Raw genomic sequence first — 22882 nt, 5'->3', positions numbered from 1 at the left:
CTCTTGTATCAGAGGCACCATGGGATATATGCAAATTACCCTTTAAGCATATATCAGGTATTTCAGCTAAATGGCAATTCTGAATGTCCATGATTTCTTCTTTTACTTTTAAGCCTATTTATGGACAATTTCAGGCCAATAAAGCCAACCCCCTCTAGCTGTGGACATGCAGGTTAGACGTCATGGCACACCATGTCCCTAAGCATTGGCTACATAGGTAGGAAGATGGTAATCGTCAGGTTCTTCAACAGGGATTAGCCTTCCCACCATTCAAATATAAGATTACCCACTGTGCAGGTCACTACTACTTTAATATGGATGGGATGAACTAGGTAGACAGCCCATCCTTGAGGACTCAAACCAATGTTTCTTTGCTGGAGGAGAAGGTGATGGTGGGGTTATGTGACACAGTGATGGCTGAGGAGACTGCTCATTTAAGGCAAAGACAAGCAGGCAAGGAAGGCTCCAAGCATACCTCTCAACCTCTTAGTACAAAAAATCTGGACAAAGGAAAACATAATGGGGTAAAAAAAGGTTCCACAACAGGGACAAATTTTAAATATTGCTCTTATAAACTTAGAAACTTGTTAGAATAATAGGTTTTGCATTGGCATGCATTTTCTGATGTATATGAAGTCTGAAATTCAAACGTTTTTCATTATTTATTGACTTCAGTCCTCAATGATTTTCCTGTAAACATTACATTTTATGAGGAATGGACCAAAAAATAAGACGCAAAACTCTGGACAGTTGAGAGGTATGGTTTTAAGGAGGCTAGGATAAAACTATCTGTAGTGACAGTATAAAAGGGTCACGCTTCTAAAAATGACAAATTCCTGCAGGAGAGCTCTAGGATGAATTCCCACTGGCTGGAAAAGAAATGGATGGTATTTTGACACAATGTACTGGACGAAGAGTTAAACCAAAGTTATGTACTCACCATAACTATGCATCTGTGTTCATCGTTTTCATTCTTCTTCAACAAACAGGTCTTGGATCATACCTTGCATGGGATTTGGCTGCACTTCCTCCACACTCTTGGATCCGACTCTTGATCTTCTCCCCTTAACCATAATGCACCTAACCCCTCTACAACTTCAGATTAAATTTGCTGCTCGATATGTAAAAGGTTGATTATAGCCTACAGAAAGAGAAAGGACAGAACAGGGGTTTAAACAGGAACAGCAGTCCCAACATCTTTATCCGATCAATCTCAAAGGAAAAGGGGAAGAATGGAAATGACCGACACAGGTGACGGTTATGGTGAGTATGTAACTTTTATATCGGATGCTGTCATTTTCATTCATTCCTCAATGAATAGGACAGAGTCCCCAGCTACGATAACCTTGGGTGGCCCTCACAGAAACATGTTCTGGAGTAGAGTAGAACCAAAGGCAGCTATGCTTCTGGAAATGAGGTCCAACTTGTAAATGGTATATTAAAAGTGTGAGCATTGGACCCTGTGGCTGCAGCACAAATATTATCAAGCCCAGAACACAAATTTCATAACTGCAGATCTACTGTAGTATGCTTTAGAAGGTCTCAGTAAAGGCAAACCTCATAGAGAATAAACATATGAAATGCAATCTGTTAGCCATTTTAGCTAAGGTAACTTTAGAAACTAGTTTTTCACAATCTATTATGGGCGAAGGAGATGAACAGCTGGTCAGTCTACCTAAAATTCTTCATCTTATAACGATAAAAACATAGCTGTTTATGCACATCCAAAAGGTGAAGCATGCACTCTCCTTCACTGGAAAATTAAAGAACACAAGCAAATTAATCACTTGTTTGATGTTTGTCTCAGAGGCTACTTTAGGTAGAAAAGATGGATTAGTACGCAAGGGGATGCTATCATTATTGAATATCAAAATAAGGTGGTTTTGACAAGAGTGCTTGAAGTTCAGAAATTCACCTAGCTGAAGTAATGGCCACTAGAAAAACTGTCTTCCAAGAAAGAAATTTGAGATCAGACTTTTGAGCACGCAAACGGAGACTGAGTCAAGCTCTGCAACACAACTTTAAGGTCCCATGGTAGGGTAGGATCTTTAATTGGAGGTATAAGTGAAAAGATACCTTTAATTAAGGAAAGCTTTGAACAACCTAAATGAGGAAAAGCATCATCTTCGGTGTGGTAACTGGAGATTGCTGCTAGATGAACTTTAATATCTGAAAAAACTAGCTCCTTCTTGAAAAACTGAAGCAAGAAAGTCTAAATCAGCAGGAACTGGAGAAGTAAAGGGGGTCTAACTCTCTCTGATGTGACCAATAAGAAAATCTTTTCCAATTAGTCTCAAATATTTTCCTAGTGGATGCTCTTTGGGATGATATTAAAATCTGGTAAAGCAGGGAAGAAGGCCTGGTCTGTCTAGCCATCACTGGAAATGGAGAAATCAGGTGGTCAGACTGGAGTGCTTTCTGAAGGAATTTGTGAATTAGAGGTGAAGGGGCTAAACGTATAGGAGACCAGAGGGCCAAACGTGAACACGAGCATCTCTCAGCGACTCCAAATGAGGTGGGGATTAGGGCAAAGAACCTGGTGCACTTGTTATTAAAAGGAGAGGCAGAGACTGCAGCAAGACTGACACCATCAATGGAAGATTATCTCCAACACTGTTTGATTGACCGAATACTCATGAGGCATCAGAATAGCCCTGTTGAGCTTGTCGAATAAATGTTGGATTCCCCCGTATATGCACTGCTAGGAGAAAGCGGTTGGAGGAGATAAAGGTGGTCTTGGGGAGATCACTCACTGCCACACTGTCACTGCTTCTGTTGATGTACTAGACCACCAACATGTTGTCCGTATTGATAGCAATTGTTCCTAGAGGAAGATCGCTCTGAAGGGACTGCAATGCTAAAAGGATCGTTATCATATCTAGAAAGTTGATATGTAAATTGGTCTCTTCTGGGGACCATGTGCCTTGAGAGTCCAGCTAACTGACTGGTTGTGTCCAGGTGAGCTCCTATAAACTCCAAGACTTGAACCAATTAGAGATGGGACTTGGAATAATTCACTTTGATTCCTAAAGACTGACATAACTGGAGTAAGTAATCCCTGGCCTTTCTGGGGCAGTGAGAAGACACTCCTCTAGATAAGAAATACACTGAATCTGAGCAGTCTGAGATGAGCTGCTACCACTGCCATACATTTGGTGAACACTGTGAGGGCTGTGGTGAGCCCAAAGGGCAGGGCTCTGATCTGATAATGACTGCCCCCCGGCCGATAGTGAAAAGCCCCCCAGGGCCTCAAACATCTACCCTACACAGATAGGCTAAAAGCCCTGTCCCTCTACTCCGTCTCATACAGACTCCTCAGAGGTGACCTCTGTCTGGCATACAAAGCAATCTCAGACCCCGCCCTAATGGGACTGCTACATATCCGCAAGTTAAACTCCACTCGAGTAACCCGCACGCGAGACCTCAACCTAGTCTGTGACATCAATAGGACTTGTTGGCAGGACAGATGTGTGTCCCAGAGACTCCTTCTGTGGAATAGACTCCATCTCCATGTAAAGCAGAGTACCTCATTAATCCTTTTTAAGTGCAACCTGGATAACTGAATGTGGAACAGAAAATACACCCTGGGATTCCACCTATGTACCTGCTGGACAGTGGCATAGGGTGCTGACTTGTTGGAACATGGGCTAAATTCTTGGCTAAGCTTGTAAGGCCCTTAGGGCCAATAGCCTAGTAACTTCCTATGATCCTAAGATATCTCCAGGAGCATCTGTTCTTTTTCACATGACAGTACACATCCTAGAGATCTATGCAGCACATGCAGTTGTCTTTCTGCAGAGGAGGCACAATGATTTGAACCATGACCATCTGGAACCTTGAGTGCTTTATGAACTGATTTAGATTGCTGAGGTCCAAAAGGACTTCAGGTCACCTGTTTTCTTTGGCACTAAAATTAACCTAAAAAGTTTTGTATCCTCTCTGATCTGATGGGACCTCCTGGATGACTTTCTTGTTTAGCAAATTTTGACCTTCTACAGCTGCCAACTCCAGCTCACTGAGTGGAACTTTAGGGACATTTTTTCATTTGTGCAGAGGGATTTGTAAAAAGGGGATGATATATCCTCTAGATACAATTCTTTGCTCCCAAGTGTCTTTTGTGATGGATGCCCAAGATTCTAGGTGTAAGGACAAATGACCCCCAACTTCCTCCAGAGAAAAACAGTCGGGGAACACTTCAGGAGCACTGAAAGGGTCTATCCGAAAAGAAATCTTTAAACCCTTAGTTTTGTGGGCCATGTCTGCTGCAAGGGTGGCATCTTCCATTGGATTTTCCCCCTCTGCTGGAAATTTGCCTCCTGAGTCCTGAAAAGGTCCTTGTGGATTTTTGGAACTACATCTTCTTACCACCACACTGATTCCTAGAAAAATATCTCTGTGGGGTATAAAAATGGATTCCCATGACAGACAAGGTATTTCCATTTAACTCATTACGGGAAACATTTTCTTTTACTGTGGGCCAAAACAAAGTGGCATCAAAAGGTGGCATTGATGAAAAAAGATTTAAAAGGCTCTGCAAAGTCAGAAAAGTTCATACAAGCATGTCTCCTGATGGCAATGCCTGAACCTTCCTCTGCATGATAGATTAACTTCACAGACCCACTAGAAATTGATTGAAGAGTGGCCAGCTATGAAGAAATCTGTTTCTATTCCTCCGCCGACCCGGCCCAGGACTAGATTTAGAGTTCCTTAATTAAATCTCTCAGCAATCTGGTAAGATGTGCCAAGTGGTTGAGTGACCATAGAGCAAAGGTTGCTGTGGTGTAAACACACTTTCCAAATCTGTCCAATGCCCTAGACACTCTATTAGGAGGATGAACAGAAGAGCTTTGCTCAGCAAGCTCCTTTTTTGTGGCTACCGCCACAGCCATGGCATCTACAGGAAATCCTTTACTCCAATAAGGCCTGTCTTTAGGTGGAGTGAGAAACTTGTGCGGGAGATGGGGAACTTGTTCTATAGTATCTGGCTCCAACATCTACAAGGTCATCCAGCAGAGGGGTAACCCAAGACGTAGATGGGCTACACCCAAACGCTTCTGGGAACACTGACTCCTCCTCCAGGAAAGGGGTAACAGAAGACCATCCACCTTTTTGGCTAAGGAACTCTAGGTGTCTCCATAGGAAATGTCTTCTGGTGGTGATAATGGGGACTCTTCCCATGCATCGAAGTCGGTGTCTTTGGTTAAAGATTCCTGTGAGGAATCTAAGTGCCTCCCCCCTTTATATGATCTCATCCAGGGGACCTCTTCAGTAGGATGATCTGCAGAGGAATAGAAAGAGAAAGGAAGTTCTTCATACAGGCCAGCTGTCTCTGAGGAATAGGGTGATAAGGTTCAAAAGTCCAGAAAGGGCATGGGGGTAGGATCCAGAGAAACAAGAAAAAGAAGGACTCTCAGGTGTGAGAAAGCTCTCTCCACCACCTTGAAAGCAGAAGAAGCAGGAGAACCCAAAGCCAACCTCACTGGAGCTGAAACTCCAGGTCTACTAAGCCCCAAACCTGCCCATGCCCCAGTTGTGAGGGAGGAATCGGACCAGAGCTGTCTAGTGCTGGGCTCAGAGAGGAAGTGATGACCCCAAAACTCATGGAGTTAAAGGCATCCCCTCAGTCTGATGCTTCGGCTCAGAGATTTGTACTGGTCTGGGGGGTTGGTGCCGAATAACTCAGGGACACAGTTGGAGTTGAAGCAGCATCTGTGTCTGGATCCGACAATTCAACTTTCAGGGCTCTCAAATCCGAGGACTCCAAAATCTACAGACAGACTGAAAAAGAAGAGACAATGGAATGGGATACAGGTTGAGGGCTCATGGATCAGATGAGAGACAGAGCTGGTAAGACTATCTTCTGGAGCTGAACTCTGAGGAATTTCCTCATCATCCTACCCACATCTGCTTCAGAGAGACTTTGGGAAGACCTAATGGAAGACGAAGTGAAGGAGGACGAGATAATCTCTTGGATGTCTCCTATAAGAAAGGAGATCAGAGTGTAGGGGAAATAGGCTCCAGAGAGAAGCAGGGGCTTCAAGGTTAAGGAGACTTGGATATTCTAAATGTCGGATCCAAAGAAGTTGGATCTGAATGCTTAAATTGCCTAGCAGGTGGCTCTGTCACAGGAGCAGATTTAGGAGACCGGGCAGGAGAGCATTTTCTGCTCCCTGGGTTTCAAAGCCATTTTCGACTTTTTGGAGGGGGGGTTTCAGCCCCTGTGATAGAAGCTGAAGAAGAAGCAGAAGCTGGAAGCAAACCCTTCAACACTAACTTCTTGCATCTATCGCTTAGGGCCTATCAGTTGAACCACGCACAGATTTGGCAAGTGGCTTCAAGATGGCCTGCTCCTAAGCAATAGATGCACTCCCTGTGGGTATCGGAGTTGGGTATCTTATGCCCACAGGAAGTGCACTTTTTAAAACCTGTTGGCTTTTTAATCATCTTAAAGGAAAAGAAAAAGAAAAGAGATAAAAAAAATCAAACAAAGACTTTTCTTCTAACAGCAAAAAGGAAAACAAAGAAAATTACCAACAATGGTAATAAATAACTACCCTAAAGGCGGGTAAGAGAGATTTTTTTGTAGAGAAAAAAGGGAAGAATTACCCAGCGATGGCAACTGGAGATATCCGATAATAATGGATACAAAGGAAAGCTACTTATAGAAAGATAAACAAGTAAAGGGGGGATATGGTAATAGATAACTGACGGAGCTAAAAAATAATTTATCAAAACCTGTTTTTATTCTTGAAATAGTGACTAGAGCAAACCCAGAGTTCAACAGAGCTAGATCCATGTCCAAACCATAAGAGCGGCAAACAAGATCTCAGGTAATTCAGAAGATAGGGGTATTATGGGTAAGGGGAAGGAGCTTGAGAGTTGGATCCAAGAGTCTGGAAGAAATGCAGCTAAGCTAGATCTGAGATCCATTAGTTGAGGAATGAATAAAAATGCCATCATCAGATCAAATGTTTAAGAAACTGTTCTCCACTTTGGGGGAAATTAATTGCCTATGGAACAACTTCTGCTAAACCTGCAGGGACTTGAGCGAAGTCTGCTTTCTGTCTGTATGTATTTCTTTGGAGTTCATGGAATATACACAGAGGATAGAAAGTAATTTTGTTAAACTACAAACTGTAGACTTTATAACGGAGGGTAAAAGACAAACTGTAGATGAGAAAAGAATAATAAATAGAGCATACATGGCAAAAGATTTTAAAAGACAATACAGAACAAAGTTAAAAGCAGTATGGAGTTCATACGTGTTTACTAGGCTAACAACTGCAAGGGCCTTTTTAAGCCTAGCCATGCATCCCAAATCTCGGACAAGTTCTGATACCCTTGATAAGGGCAAGCAGGGGACTTGGGAGATGAAACATTTACAAGCTAGGGCCCCGGAGATGAACCATTTACAGATTGCCTGTGTCCATTAGAGATACAGGTGCCAAAACAAGGATGAATTTCCTGTTCCCCATCCAATTGTCTAATACGCACTTGAATTGGGTTAGTGAGGAACTCTGCTTCACATGGATGGAGAGCCTGTTCCAGAGATGGGGTAATCTTTGGGATACATACCTCTCCCTCCAGCAGGTCCTATGTACATCACAGGCAAGGTTCAAGTCCTTAGGATGAATTCTGGTGCTGTTTGTTTTGTGGATATGCAGGAGGTCCATTAGAATGGGGTCTGACAATGCCCTGTATGTCAGGAATGATTAAAGGTACTACAGATGAGCAGTGGAGGGAGCTATGTCTTAATCCTAAATATGCAACTAAGTCAAGAAAATTTAGATTTTTTTTTTTGCATGGAAATGTTTGCACTAATATTTCTACTAAGATCAGGAACTATTATTTTCACTAGACTGCTATATTTCTTATTAAAAAAAAGAAACTTAGACTTACTACCCAAGACAACAGTTCATAGGTGTTTACTAAACTAATGACCACAAGGGCCTTTTTAAGCCTAGTCATGCATCCCAAATCTCTCATGTTCTGGTACCCTTGAGGAGTGTAAACAGGAGCCTGGGAGATGATATATTTACAAACAGGAGCCTGGGAGATGGACCATTTACAGGCTGCCTGTGTCCATTAGAGACATAGGTGCCAAACCAGGGATGAATTTCCCATTTCCCAGCCAATTGTCCAAGGTACCTTGGAATTGTGTTAAGGAGAAACTCTACTTTACATGGATGGGAAGCCTGTTCCACAGAAGGAGTAGTCTCTGGGACATATACTTGTCTCTCCAGCAGGTCCTATTTATATCACAGGCAAGGTTTAAGTCATTAGGATAGGTAATTCTGGTGCTGTTTGTTTTGTGTTTATGTAGGAGGTCCATCAGAGTGGGGTCTGACAATGCCTTTTATGCCAGGCACAGATCTTCTCTCAACAACTTGTAGGAGACAGAATACAGGAACAGGGCCTTGAGGTGGTCTACACAGGACATGCTATTTATGCCCTGTATTCTTTTAGTAAGGAACCTCTGCGGACATTCAAATTGTTGGATATGCCAAATGGGGTACTGTACTCAATGACAGGTCTGATGAATACCAGAAAACAGTGGAACAATGGCTTCCTTTGACCTGGATGCCATGCCTTTCTTTATAAGTTACACAACATAGAATGATTTCCTCACTACTGTAGACAAGTGGAGGTTAAAGGCTAGATTACTATCTATGTGTGTTCCCAAGTCTCTGACTACTAGGTCAGTTCTTAGGGGTGTGTTGTCAATATAACAACCCAGGGGAGTGACCTCCCAAAGGATACTACTATGCATTTCTTGTCAATTAGTTTTACTCCATGTCTCTGACACCAGTTATTTGACTATGTCAGCCATTCCTAGAAGAACAAGAGAACATCTGTGTCAATGGGGTATTCAGTGACAGCTCCTAAATTGCAATCATCTAAAAATTTAGTCAGCCAGAAGCCACAGACATTAGCCTTGACCTCAGAGAAGTAAATTCCAAACAGGAGCAATCAAGTTGTTTTGTTCATTTGGGAGAGGAATAAAGATAAGACGAAAACAGACAGCACTTACTGCAAGAAGAAGCACATGTTGCATCATGCATCTTAGCATGGATAACCTTCATTATAGGTCACCTCAAGTCTTTAAACATGGCTGTCAGCCTGGGACAACTGTTCCTATTAGGAAGATTAAATATTATTAATTATATGAAGATACACAGTTTTGTGTGTTGTTATTAAGTCAATAGGTTTTGGGTGTGTTCTGGGGTTATGCTTTTTTGTTTGAGGGCCTTTATTTAAACAAAAAAGTTTTGTAAGGTGATATAGGTTCAAATGGATACGTCAAGAAACAAGTGTATGAAAGATCAACCTGCCAAATATTAGCGCATGCATGTAACATAAAAGCTGGAACTAGACATTTGAAAAATGTTATACATAACAGGTGGGAATAATAACTTATCATAATAACACTTTCCATATTATCTCTAAATGTGAATGCTATCACAGACATATACTAAAAAGAAGGAGCAGAAGACTATATTAGCATGCAGAGTGCAAATAACTATGCTACAAGAGACACATTTGGCAAGAAGTGAGCATGTAAATTTGATAAAGAAAGGATTTCAGGATGGTTATTCAGTGGAATACCTGGGACAAAGAAAAAGGGGAATACTTATATTAATTGTGACAGAAGTTCCAATAGTGACAGAAGAGGAAAAAATATATTGATAGATTTGTAGCAATAAGGGGCTACTGGTAAGGAAGAAGGATTATGCTGACATGTATTTATAATCCACCTAAAACTGTTACAGTGGAGCATAAGAAACTTCTCTGAGAAATTATCAGCTTTCAGCAGAGAATATTACTTATACATGGGGGTTGTAATTTGATTTGCAACAGCAAGGATGTATCTGGGAGGACTAGAAAGAAGGTATAACCAAAGATGGTAGATTTTTGAAGAAATTTATGAAAATGTTTGGTAAGGAAGATGTGAATTCAGTTTGGAGAGAATTTACATATTATTCCACAAGGTATAAAAACTGGGCAAGGCTACGGAAATTATATTTCACAGAAACATCTGCATTTAATTGAAAGTTTTGATACGCATCCAATAACTGTTTCAGATCATGCACAAACAACTAAAATAAAAATGCAGAGTAATGAAATAAAAATGAGACACTGGTGCTTCCTCACTAATATGTTAAAAAAAGAGAGGAATTTAAGGAATGTGTAGCGGAAATTATTTGAAAATGCAGCTAGGGAGTGAGATAAAATTAAAGTAGAGTTTAAAAATAGGATGGAAATAAAAGAAAAAGAGATATGGTTCAGAAGTAAACAATTATTTAGAGGGACTGACAAATGTTAAAAGTATTGCAGAACAGGAAAAATCTAACAGAACAAGAAGAGGCATGACTACAGAGTGCTAAATAGAAAATAAGGGGCTACCTTGATAATATAAATGAGTTTAGAAAGACTGCTGTTGAGCAACTGCTTTTGATAATCACTCCAGAGCACAAAAACGTTTGGCACAATGGCACAGACAATAGAAGCAGTAAGAGTTGTTGCCAAGCTTGTGGAGCCTATAACAAGCAAAGAGATCTCATAGAGGTATTAGAAATATTTTGTAAATTTTATGAAAATCTGTACAAAGCAGAGAAGAAATGTGGAAATGAAGAAAAAGTGTAAATGTTTATGGACGAATTAAATATGCCAAGGTTAGACCTAATGCTAAATGAGGCTCAATTACTAACAGGATGGGAAAGAAGAGATAAAATAAGGATGTATAACTAATCTACAGGAACATGCCCAGGAATAGATGGCATTCTTGTGGAAGTTTGGAAGCTAGGAGACAAAAAACACGATAACGATCTTGAAGGTTTTGTTTAACAGGACTTTAAAAGGAGGAGACGTACCAAAATCTTGGAAGAAAGCAGGGATAGATGTAATACTTAAGGATGGTAAAGACCCATCAGATTCAGCTTCACATAGGCCCATTCTGATTCTAAACCATGATTATAAAGCACTTATGTCTATGATGGCTAAAAGAATGGCAAAGGTGATGCCAAAAGTGATAGATATAAATTGTAGTTTTATTAAGGGGGGAGACAAACATTTGACAACATTAACAGAACAATGATGATCAAGAGGGGAAGCAAATTATAAGAAAATACCACAGTTGGTAATCTTGATGCAGAGAAACCTTTTGACAGAGTAAGCTGGAATTTTATGAGTAGGGCAATGGAAGCTTTTGCATTCCCTGATAAAATTATAAGGTTGATTAGGAGGATATATGAGAGAACTGAGACAAAAATTAAAAGTCATGGGTTCCTCTTTAACAAGTTCAGTCTCAGCAGAGGAACCAGGTATAGGTGTCCTCTTCCCCTTGTGTTATTTCTGTTATATTTAGAACCACTGGCAAAGAAAATAAAGGATCCAGAAATTCAAGGATATGATTGGCATGGAAATAAAGAAAAATTGGCTTTATTTGCAGATGATATTATTTTAGACCCGATAAAAACACAAAAGGACATTTCAGTGCTATGGAACATTCTGAGACAATTTCATATCTTTTTGGTATACAAAATTAATGAAGCTAAAACAAAGGCCATAGCTTTAAAGTATGTACCCACCACAAAATTGGTTCAGTACTACCCATATGTATGGGAAAATGATAAAATGAAGCACTTAAGAGTGTAGATTTAAAAGTATTCTGTTTTGGCAGCTAAGGATATGTGGGAAGAGACTAAACAAAAAATAACACAAAAACTTAGAAACTGGAAGGTCTGTTTATGGATATGGAAAGCAAGATATAAGTAGTCAAAATAGTTTTAATCCCTTTAGATTTATACACAGGTCAGACATATTTTTATCAACCAAAGAAGTTGTGGCTAGCAATTAATTGAGAGTTGAAGGATTTTATCTGTCAGGAAGAAGGCAAGAGTCAAGTGGGATAAGCTGATCCTTCTAAGAAAACAAGGTGGTTTGGGATTACCTGATTTGAAAGGGTATTTCAAGGCTACACAATTAACACTCCAATACATAGCACAAGCAGAAAGTTATATTTCAAAGTGGAAAGGAATGATGATGAAATTCAAGAAATAAGGCGAGATTGGGACATAGTGTATTCTAAAAACTAAGCCAACACAGGGATGGCGAAAGAAGGCTTTCCTGATAGGGATAAGTACCAATTGGGGTAAAGAGAATAGGCAAGAGGGGGTGTGGAATTTACTGGAGAAAACTGGCAAAGGAACCAAGGTACTGGGAGCAAATAATTAGAGAGGGAAAGGTAAAAGAATAGGAAGAGGCCAGACGTTATTTGGACTGCAGGCTAGGGATTGCTTTCCCTATCAAGGACTGATATCAGAGTAAGCGAAAGACAAACACTTTGAGATTTTAGTAGATTCTAAAACGGAAACTGCTATTAAAAAGGGATAATTAGAAGGGCATATAAAATATTGCACGATAGCTACAGGAATCAATCAGAGGACGTTAGAAAAAATTGGAGAGAGATTGGATAAGCAATTCACAAAGAAACAATGGGGGATATATGTATTGCTCCCAAATATTTAACAAAGTCTAGAAAACATAAGATCTTTGTCTGGAAGTATTTGCATAAGTACTTTTATAACCCAAGGAGATGCCAAAGAATTTTTCGTCAATTAGACTACAAATGTTGCAGGTATGATGGAGAAGAAACAAACAAATGGGAATATATTTTTGGGAACGTAATGAGTTGGCAGACTTTGCTGGGGTGCCTTCTGTGCGGAGTCTGCATGTCCTCCCTGTGGTCGTGTGGGTTTCCTCCGGGTGCTCCGGTTTCCTCCCACATCCCAAAGACATGCTGCAGGTGGATTGGACACTCTAAATTGGCCCTAGGTGTGCGTGTGAGTGTGCCTTCTGTGGAAGGTTGGGCGCCGGGCTGGCAACTCGACACCGTAAAACTCCACTGCCATTCAATGTGCGGACAAGGTGATCCGCTGTGGCGACCCCTAACCAGGAAAAGCCGAAAGAAGAAGAAGAAGAAGAAGAATGAGTTGGCAGACTTTAAAAATTTCCTGCAGGCTACTCTGTCAGAAATACTGGGTGAGCAAATTGGTGTAACTTAGGAAATTATTATTTTTTTTTTTTGAGCTGTGATAAAATATCGGAATAACCTAGACATAGTAATGCCTTGCCGAGTTTAATTGTGATGGCTGCCAAAAAAAAGCAATAGAAAATGGAAATCAAATCTAAAACTACTGTACAAGAAGTAGGGAATATAGTAACAGAGATAAAAGAACTAGAATTGGGATCTGTAGAAAAGGGTACCAGCAAATTACAAAAAAATGGGAATTGTGGGAACAATACATGCAGAATAATGTTTTGGCAGATGAAAAAGGATTAAGGGAATGCAGAAAATGCGGGGGTTTTGTAATGTTTGACTGAAAAATGAATGAAAAGATTATAGCCAGTGTATAACATTTGCAACTGAAAATATGTTTTTTTTTATTTATATAACGGATTAATTGCACAAGTCATAAGTAATAATTTAATAAAGGTGTTTCTTGTTTAAAAAAAAGGTTAGAGGTAGATGAGGCTCAACAGATAACAGATAAGATAGGAGGAGATGAGAAAAAAATGTTGATGTATATCCAATCCATAGGAGAGTCTCCAGGAATAGATAGTTTTCCAGTGGAAGTCTGAAACTTAAGAGGAAAGTGAGAAATATTTGAAAAGTTTTGTTTAACAGTATTTTAAAAGGAGGGGAGGCACTAACATTCTGGAAAAAAACTGTAACAGATGTTAATACCTAAAGACGGTAAAGACCCATCTGATCCAGCTTCATATATGCCCATTTCAATTCTAAACCATGGTTATAAAGTGTTTATGTCTATAAGGGTTAAAATAATGGCAAAGGTGGTGCCGGAAATGATAAAGATCAATGAGGCATTTCTGGAGAGAAGGCAAACATTTGACAACACTAATAAAATAACAATGATCCAGAGGGAAGCAGAAATCAAGAAAATATCACTGTTATGGGTAGGTCTTGATGCAAAGTAAGCATTCGACAGAGTAAGCTGGGATTTTAGAAGTAGGACAATGGAAGCATTTGTATTTTCTGACACAATCATAAGGTTAATTAGAATGATATACAAGGGATCGGAGGCAAAAATCTAAGATGGTTCCTCTCTGATAAGTTGTGTCTGAACAGAGAGGAAACAAGCAGGGGTGCCCTATATCCCCTTTGTTATTTGAGTAACATTTAGAACCAATGGCAAACAAAATAAGGGCTTGGATATTCAGTCATATAATTGGTATAGGGTTCAAAAAAAGTTTGTTTTATTTGCAGATGATAGTATTTTGTATATGATGGAACCAGAAAAGGACATGTCAAGACAATTTTGGGTTTTTTGGGATATATAATTAATGAAGATAAAACAAACGTTATATCTATAAACTATGCACCCACACATGAATCGGTCCAGCAATATCTATATTTTTGGGGACATGATAAAATAAACTATTTATGAATATGGATTAAAAATGATTTGGTTACAGCAGCTAAGGATATGTAGAAAGAGACTAAACAAAAGATAATACAAAAACTGAAAGCTCTTGCCTATGGATATGGATCGCAAGATACAAGGACTAAAAATATTTTAGTCCCCTTAGTTTTATATACGGGTCAGGCATATTTTAATCCACCAGAAGAGAATTTGTGGACAGTAATTAATGAAGAGTTGAAGGATTTTATTTATAGAAAAGAGGGCAAGAATCAAGTGGAATATGTTGATCCTCCCAACAGAACAAGTAGATTTAAGATTACCGACTTGATGGGATATTTTAGAGATGCTCTCTTATATGTAACACAAGCAGAAAGTAGAAATGAATGATAATAAAGTGGGGGGGGGGGATTCAAGAAATAAGGATAGAATGCAAATTTGGATGCAGATCCTTATACCAGCAATCATACAGTCCAAATGGAGAGATGAAAGTGGTCCGAATGGACAAATGATAGGGGTCAGAATGGAGAGATGAAAAGCCAGTAAGCAAAGGAGTATTTGTAGCGCTGAAACTGAATTGATCCTCAAGTCTTGGTGAGTACCTTCATGAGGTGGACCCTGTTTTCACAAAATCTCACCAAGGTGACACTGATAGACTATTTATATTGCATATATCATAGGCAGAAGTCAGTCAAAAACTAAAAAAGACAGCTGGGTGCACAAGACACAGGATAAAAAAGTCCCCAATCCTGGTAGGCACACTGGTGCCAAGACTGGAAAAATGACAGTGTAGAATCCTCAAAACACTGAAACAGTACTACAATGGGGCTAGGCCATGCCGGATGGCCTCCCCCTGTTGTAGAAGGAAGTAGCAGTCCACAAAAATCATAAAAACTGTTAGGCCAAAGAGAAGCCATAAAGACGATAAAGTTGACTATTGAGGATTAGAAAGAAATTATGTATTGTTACTACTACTATGCAAAAAGCCCAGAATTTCCAAACACAAGATATACAGAACGATTAAGAGAGAAATTAGAGGAAAGAAAAATACTTCCGCAAGAAAAATTGTCAGAAGCTTCAAATGAAAATTTGTATTCATTAATGCAACAGACTTGAGAAAAACAGTACATAAATCAAGAAACCTTGATCTGCTTGTAAAAAGAAGCATCTGAGGAAGTGCAAAAATATAAACAACAAAACCAAGAGATATTTGAAAAGTATAAAAAAGAAACATGGACATGGGAAAGAAAGAGAGATTTGATATGGCACAATATTTATGCAAAGGAGAAAGCCAAATTAATCAATGCAAAGAAGGCAGCCCCAAAAATATTAGGAGAGAAATAAAGGCAAAGGCATCTGGATATGGAAAATTTCACAATAAAAAAATAGTATCACAAAAATGGAACGTAGAAAAGAAGATTAGTAAAGTAGAAGTTAAAAAATAGAAGTTGAAGTTATGAGTGCCTGCGGAGTGAAGGGTTTGGTGTAGGTCAAACACAAGTTACATCACAGCAGGATGAAGTGACTCCCCAAAGTAGGGAGAAACAGGAAGATCAGGAAACATCTGAGGAGGAAATACAGACATGGGAAAGAAAAAGAGATTTAATAACTAACCAATACAAAAAGAGCAGTCCAAGGATATTTGGAGAGAAATAAAGGCAAAGGAATCCGGACATGGAAAACTACACACTACTGAAAATAAAAAGACAAAGAGGAGAAGCAAAAAAGGAGATTAGTAATGGAGAAGTTAGAGAAATAGAAATTAGAAGTTATATACCTACCATAACGTTCCATGTAAGTTGTCTTCTCTCGCCTTCTTTCTTGCTGGATGGGTTCGGAGCCGATCCTCGGCTCTGACTCGGCACTTGTTAAGCTCGAGAGCTAATTTTACCAGCTCGAGGCAACCCTATATCCCATGATGCAAGGCGTGACTACCTCAGATCTCGTTTGGTAGCTATGAAAAAACCCTGCCAGAAAAACTTCTTCCCATAAAGGAAGAAGAGAAACTAAATGTGGAAAGAAACAAGGCCAATAAAAACTAAGAGTGGTGACACTTCCTACTGGGAGCCCATGGAAAGAGTGAACCATACCCAGAAAGGAGTACAACTTCAAGGTCTGTCCAGGCTAGGGGGAAGGAGGGAGGGACGCAAGAAAGAAGGCGAGAGAAGACAACTAACATGGAACGTTATGGTAGGTACATAACTTCTAAATGCTAAGTTGTCAAACTCGCCTTCATTCTTGCTGGATGGGACCGCATCCCTAGCACCTCTATCCTGGGTGGCTCAATGGAACAGACTCTTGATAACTGTGGAACCAAACCTAGCCCTGTCCCTGGAGGCCAAGTCCAATTTGTAATGAGAAACAAAGGTGTGAGGAGTGGCCCAAGTGGCTGCCGCACAAATGGTGTCAATAGGTAGCCTATCCTGAAAAGCTGTGGAAGTGGCTAGGCTCCTGGTAGAATGTGCTTTTGGTTTCGAGGGCAGTTGCTTGCCCCTAAGAAGATAAACATAAGAAATGATAGAAGACAGCCATCTGGATAAGGTCACTTTGGAGACCGGAAGACCTTTCCTGTTTTCTGCATAAGAAAGAAACAGTTGATCAGATTTCCTGAATTGTTTAGTTCTGTCCAAGTAATACCTGAGTTGACTATGGACATCCAAACAATGAAGTTTTTGTTCAGCTTTGTTAGAATAATTAGGGAAAAAACTGGCAAATCAATAGATTGGTTGATATTCTTCTGGGAAGCAACCTTGGGCAAAAAAGATGGATTAGTTCTTAAAGATACCCTATCTTTGTGGAAAACCAAGTATGGGGAACGGACACAGAGAGCCTGAAGTTCAGACACCCTTCTGGCTGAAGTAACAGCAACCGGAAAAATTGTCTTCCAGGAAAGAAGTTTTAATGAGCATGTAGCAGCCGGTTCAAAGGGGGGTAGTATCAAGGATGCCAGCATTAAATTCAAATCCCATTGCGGAGGGGGATCTTTGATAGGAGGTTTTAGGAGAAATATCTCTCTCAGAAAGGCTTTGCAAAGCTTGTGAGACATAATGTTTTGATCCACTAAGCCAACATGAAAATTTGAGATTGCTGCCAATTGAACCTTCACTGTAGAGGGAGAAGAACCCGAATGAAAAATCTCAGCTAAGAACTCCAAGACTGAATGCACTGGAGCAGTAAAGGGCTCTATGTCTCTAGACTTTGCCCAGAAGGAAAAACGTTGCCATTTACTAGCATAAATCCTTCTGGTAGAGGACTTTAGAGAAGCTACTATGATCTCTCTAACAGGGTCAGAGATCATAGGAAGCCTGGCTAAGGAAGGAAGTTGAGCAACCAAGCAGTGAGGTTGAGGGAAGGAATGGACCGGTGCAGTTGACCCGAATGGTGGGTCAGAAGATCTGGAATTGGGTCCAGATGCCAAGGCTGCTCCAAGAGATGACGATGCAGGGACGGAAACCAAATTTGTTGAGGCCAGTAAGGGGCAATGAGAATCAACTTGGCTCTCAATACGGTAGCTTTCTGAATTACTTGAGGTATCAGTGGGAATGGAGGAAAGGCATAAAGAAGTCCCAGGGGCCAATCCTGGGTTAGAACGTCTCTCGGGGGATGGCCTGGTAGAGGAAAGAGGGTAAAGAAGTCTGGGCATATGCTGTTTTGGGGTGTAGCAAAAAGGTCGCAGCAAGGGACACCCCACTTCTGAAAAATCTCGTCCACTACCGATTGTTTGAGAGACCACTCGTGTGGCATGAGAATAGCTCTGCTCAGCCTGTCCGCTAAGAGGTTGGATTTCCCGGGGATATGCGTTGGTATCAGAAACCGATGAGAGGAGATTGCCCATTGCCAAAGTCTGAGAGCTTCTCGACACAGTGGATAGGACCTGGTCCCGCCCTGCTTGTTGATATACCAGACTACAGACATGTTGTCCGTCTGAACTGCAATAGTCCCTAAGGGAAGAAAGTCGCTGAGGGCTTGCAACGTTAAAAGCACTGCTCTCATCTCTAGGACATTTATGTGCAGATGGTATTCTATGGGTTGCCAAGTCCCATGGACCATCCTGCCCTGATGATGCCCCCCCCCCCCACCCGATCAGAGAGGCATCCGAAGTGACTGTGGCAACCGGGACTGGGGGAACAAACAGTCGGCCCTGATGGAGTTGCGGTGAAGACATCCACCAGGTTAGATGACTCTTGCACGATTGAGTCACGAATATCTTGTGTCGCATGGGGAGCTGCTGGAATGACCACTGGGTGAACAACATCCACTGCAGAAGACGCATGTGGAAGCGGGCTAACGGCAGTAGTACGATGGCCGCAGCCATAAGACCTAGGACCTTCAGGACAAATCTGGCCCTGATCCTCTTGCTGAGTAATATGATCCGAACGTACTTTTGGATGTCCAGAATTCTTTGGTTTGTGAGTCTCGCTGACATACTGACAGTGTCTAATTCTGCACCTATAAAGGTAATAGATTGGCAAGGCGACAGAGAAGATTTTTCGAAGTTTACAGAAATCCCCAATTGGTTGCGGGTGTGAAGAGTGTAGTCTCTGGCCTTGAGAAGTTGATGCCTGGTGGTGGCAGAGAGGAGCCAGTCATCTAGGTACGGAAACACCTGGAATCCTTGACGTCTCAGATGAGCCGTGACAACTGCCATACATTTGGTAAACACTCTGGGGGCTGTAGTGAGGCCAAAGGGCAGGGCTCTGAATTGAAAATGACTGGTCCCCAGCCGAAAGCGGAGAAACCTTCTGGAGCGCCTGTGAATTTTTATGTGATAGTACGCATCCTGAAGGTCTATTGAGCACATCCAGTTGTCCTTGCCCAAAAAGGGTAGAATGGACTGAAGCGTGACCATCCAGAATCTTGCCTTCTTGACAAACTTGTTTAGTTTGCTGAGGTCTAAAACTGGTCTCCAATCTCCCGTCCTTTTGGGGACCAAAAAGAATCTTGAGTAGATGCCGGATCCTACTTGGTCTGCTGGCACTAGTTGGTGGCTCTTTTTGCTAGGAGCTTTGATACCTCCAGCTTTGCCAATTCCCTTAGACCGGGTGAAACGTCTGGAAGGGATTGATGAGGAACGGGATATCTCTCGAAAGGGATATTGTAGCCCTCGTATATGATCGACTGTACCCATTTGTCTTGAGAGAGGGAACGCCAGGCTATTGGGTACAGTGACAATCTTCCCCCGAGTGCCTCCAAGGGTGGACAGTTGGGCAACACCTCAGGGATGCTGGAAGGGTTTATCAGAGAGAGGCTCCCTGCTACCCTGATTCTGCGGACCCCCTCTGCCCCTAGGGCGGCATCTATTGTTATTACCCCCTCTGCCTCTGGGGGTAAACTGACCACGTGTATCCGGTGCGACTCCCTGAGATTTACGAAACCACATTCCCCCCCCCCTTCTGACCTTTTGGATAGGGTCTTGAAGGGGTGGAGAAATGGACTCCTACGGCAGAAAGAGTCCTGCCATCTTGCTCACACCTGGTCAATGTATCCTTCACCTGAGGCCCGAACAAAGCCGAACCATCGAAGGGAGTATTAGTGAAGGACGCCTTAAAGGGATCTGCAAAATTACAAAGCCGCATCCAGGCCTGACGCCTAAGTGCCACTCCTGTGCCTGCGGCTCTACTCGCTCCATCGGCTGCATAAGAAATGAGCCGCATGGAGGAGTTAGTTATAGAATTTAGGATTCCTAGCTGTGAGGCAATCTTTTCTTGAGCCCCAGCAGCTGATGGATCCTGAATCACCTCACCTAGTTCCTTGAGAATGTCTCTCTGAAGCCTGGTAAAGTGACAGAGATAGTTCAGCGAGCGCATAGCAAAGGTCGCTGAAGAAAACATCCACTTACCGTACCTTATCCATGGTCCTAGAGTCCTTGTTAGGAGGATGGACAGGTACAGAAGGATCAGCAAGTTCCTTCTTGGTGGCCGCCGCTACCACCATGGCATCAACAGGGACACCCTTGGTAAGAAACTATTTGTCTGAAGGGGCCGTGATGAATTTAGAAGGCCTCCTGGGGACTGGTTCCACAGAATCCGGGGCCGCCCATGCCTTCTAAGCCACCACTTGCATGAGTGGGTCAAAAGGCGGAGACACCCAGGAGGTGGAGGGTCGCGATCCAAAAGCCTCCAGGTATACCGACTCATCCTCGGAGGGGTTAATGGAAGGCCAGTTCTCCCTCTGCTTAAGGAGTTCCAGGATGTCTGAAAAGGAGACAACCTCAGAGGGGGACCGTGGGGAACACTCCGACTCATCTAAGTCGGTATCTGATGTCGTTGACTCGGGGGAGTCTGTGTGCTTCCTCTTGCATGTCCTCTTACGCGGGGGTTCTCCAGCAGGATCAGGAGAAACCTCGGAAGAGGAAGTTCTTCCCAATGGGGAAACCTGGGGCGATGGGTCTCTGGGTCCGGGAGCAAGAGAATGGCAAGAGACATCAACAGGCACCGAAGAAGGAGGAGCTAATGGAACAGACCGTTGACTCAGCTCTGGGGCTAGAACACTCCTCATCACCTCGAAGGCTCCCCTCCCAGGGAGGCCAGAAGACTCCCGCTCCGAAGAGACAGGAATCCCCGGTCCCACCAAAAGAGAAGGCTCCGAGGCCGATGTCGGTGCCGAGCTCACCAATGCCGAAGCTCCAAGAGGGAGAGAAGGGTCGGACAAGGGTCCGATGCCACTCGCCCCCTCAGAGCAGACAAGGGAGACCAGACGACCGGATCCCTCCAAGGAAGGTCTCATGGAGGAAATCGGAGTCGAAGATGACGGAGCCGAAAGGGGGAGTATCGGCCCCGGCACACCCACGGTCACCGTTCCGAGAAGCTCCGGCTCCGAACTCTGAAGGAGAGTCGGAGGAGGAATTTCAGGGGGATGAGAAATAGCAGTCGTCTGCTGAGACGGGCTATGGAGCATTTGGGCCAGAGCCTGTGACTTCAACAGTCTACTTACCACCCTCTCCAAGTCATGGTCTGACACAGCCTGGACGACCTTGAAGATCGGCTCCGATGGCTCCGCTCCGAAAGTAGAGGAGATCCCGGAGCCGAGCGAATCGACTCCAGGGAAGGAGACCGAGATCTCTTCTTGGACGGAGCCATCAGAGCCGAAGACCCTTCGGTTCCAGATGGAGCCGACAGCTTATCGGCTCCAGTGCTGGTTAAAGAGACGTCTGCTCAGGCCGGAGCCGACATAGTCATAGGTATCAGTGTATTGGAGCCAGACGGAGCCGATACCACTACCTCCAATGTGGAAAGATCAGCTCCAGCCGGAGCCGATCTCGACTCCGAAGGAGTCGTAGCCACTGCCAAAGGCTTAAGCACCACAGCCTGGGCTTTAGGTGGCTTAGAGGAATTAGCCGACCCAGTCTTAGTTAGGGAACACTCTGGCTTCAACAAGCCACGTAGAATTAGCTTGTTTCTACATTCCTGCAGGACTCTCTGGCTAAAGGAGTGACAAATAGCACAGGAGTCCTACAGGTGTAAAGGCCCCAGGCAGTACACACAAGAAGTGTGACCGTCTGTCAGAGACATTTTCTGACAGCACGAGTCACACTTCTTGACGCCTGAGACCTTCACTTCCTTTGACATAGTATGCCAAAACACACACAGACACACACCAGTCACACAGTTAACTAAAGAGAAAAAAGGGGAAACTGAAAAACACAGACACTCTCCCTGACAGAAAATAAATGGAAGGGTGGCTTAAGGCCTGAAGGGAGGAAAAACTATCCCTGTATAAGGAAGAAAAGGGAATATAGGGCAAAAGATACATATATATTAACACTAACTAACTAGGATTGAAAACTGGAAAAAAAGGGAAAATTTTCTCTGACTAACTATAGTATAAATCCAAAACTTTACCTGAGCTGGTAAAAGGAGACCTCTTCGCGAAGCGGCAAACGAGATCAGAGGTAGTCACGCCTTGCATCATGGGATATAGGGTTGCCTCGAGCTGGTAAAATTAGCTCTCGAGCTTAGCAAGTGCCGAGTCGGAGCCGAGGATCGGCTCCGAACCCATCCAGCAAGAATGAAGGCGAGTTTGACTACTTAACATCTGAGGTTATGGAGAACTTGAAAAGTGAAGAATTCAGTGTAGAAAATCTAATTCAGAAAGCACCACAACAGGATAGAGTAATGAATATCCAAATTAAGGGGAAACCAGTGGAAAAGAAAGCAATTGGTCAGGTGCCATAAGAGGATAATTTGGAGCCATCCACAGGAAACCAGTATAAAAGTTCACTTGAAGCTAGACAGCAAGGGAAGGAACCGGAAACTGTGGAAACTAATGCAGTTAGTGTTGAGGAGTGATAGGCCAGTGAGTTCCCATATAACAGTTACTGACGGCACAGGATGAAACTGAAGGGAATGTGCCACAGGAAGATGCTATAGAATCTTCTACAGAATGCCCACAGGAATTGGAAAACAAAGGATATGCCCTCAGTTTGGAAGAAAATGAGCTAA

General features: G+C 42.4%; 1 protein-coding gene across 1 annotated transcript in view; it reads right to left on the bottom strand.

The window, feature by feature from the left end:
• Positions 1-22882, bottom strand: part of CCDC18 (coiled-coil domain containing 18) — a 2776331-nt gene that overhangs the window by 1264422 nt on the left and 1489027 nt on the right. The window lies entirely within an intron of this gene.

This window comes from Protopterus annectens, chromosome 10.part0, assembly GCF_019279795.1.
Source record: "Protopterus annectens isolate FY-2018-M chromosome 10.part0, PAN1.0, whole genome shotgun sequence".
Classification (NCBI taxonomy): domain Eukaryota; kingdom Metazoa; phylum Chordata; order Ceratodontiformes; family Protopteridae; genus Protopterus; species Protopterus annectens.
This window is presented reverse-complemented; position numbering and strand designations above follow the sequence as displayed.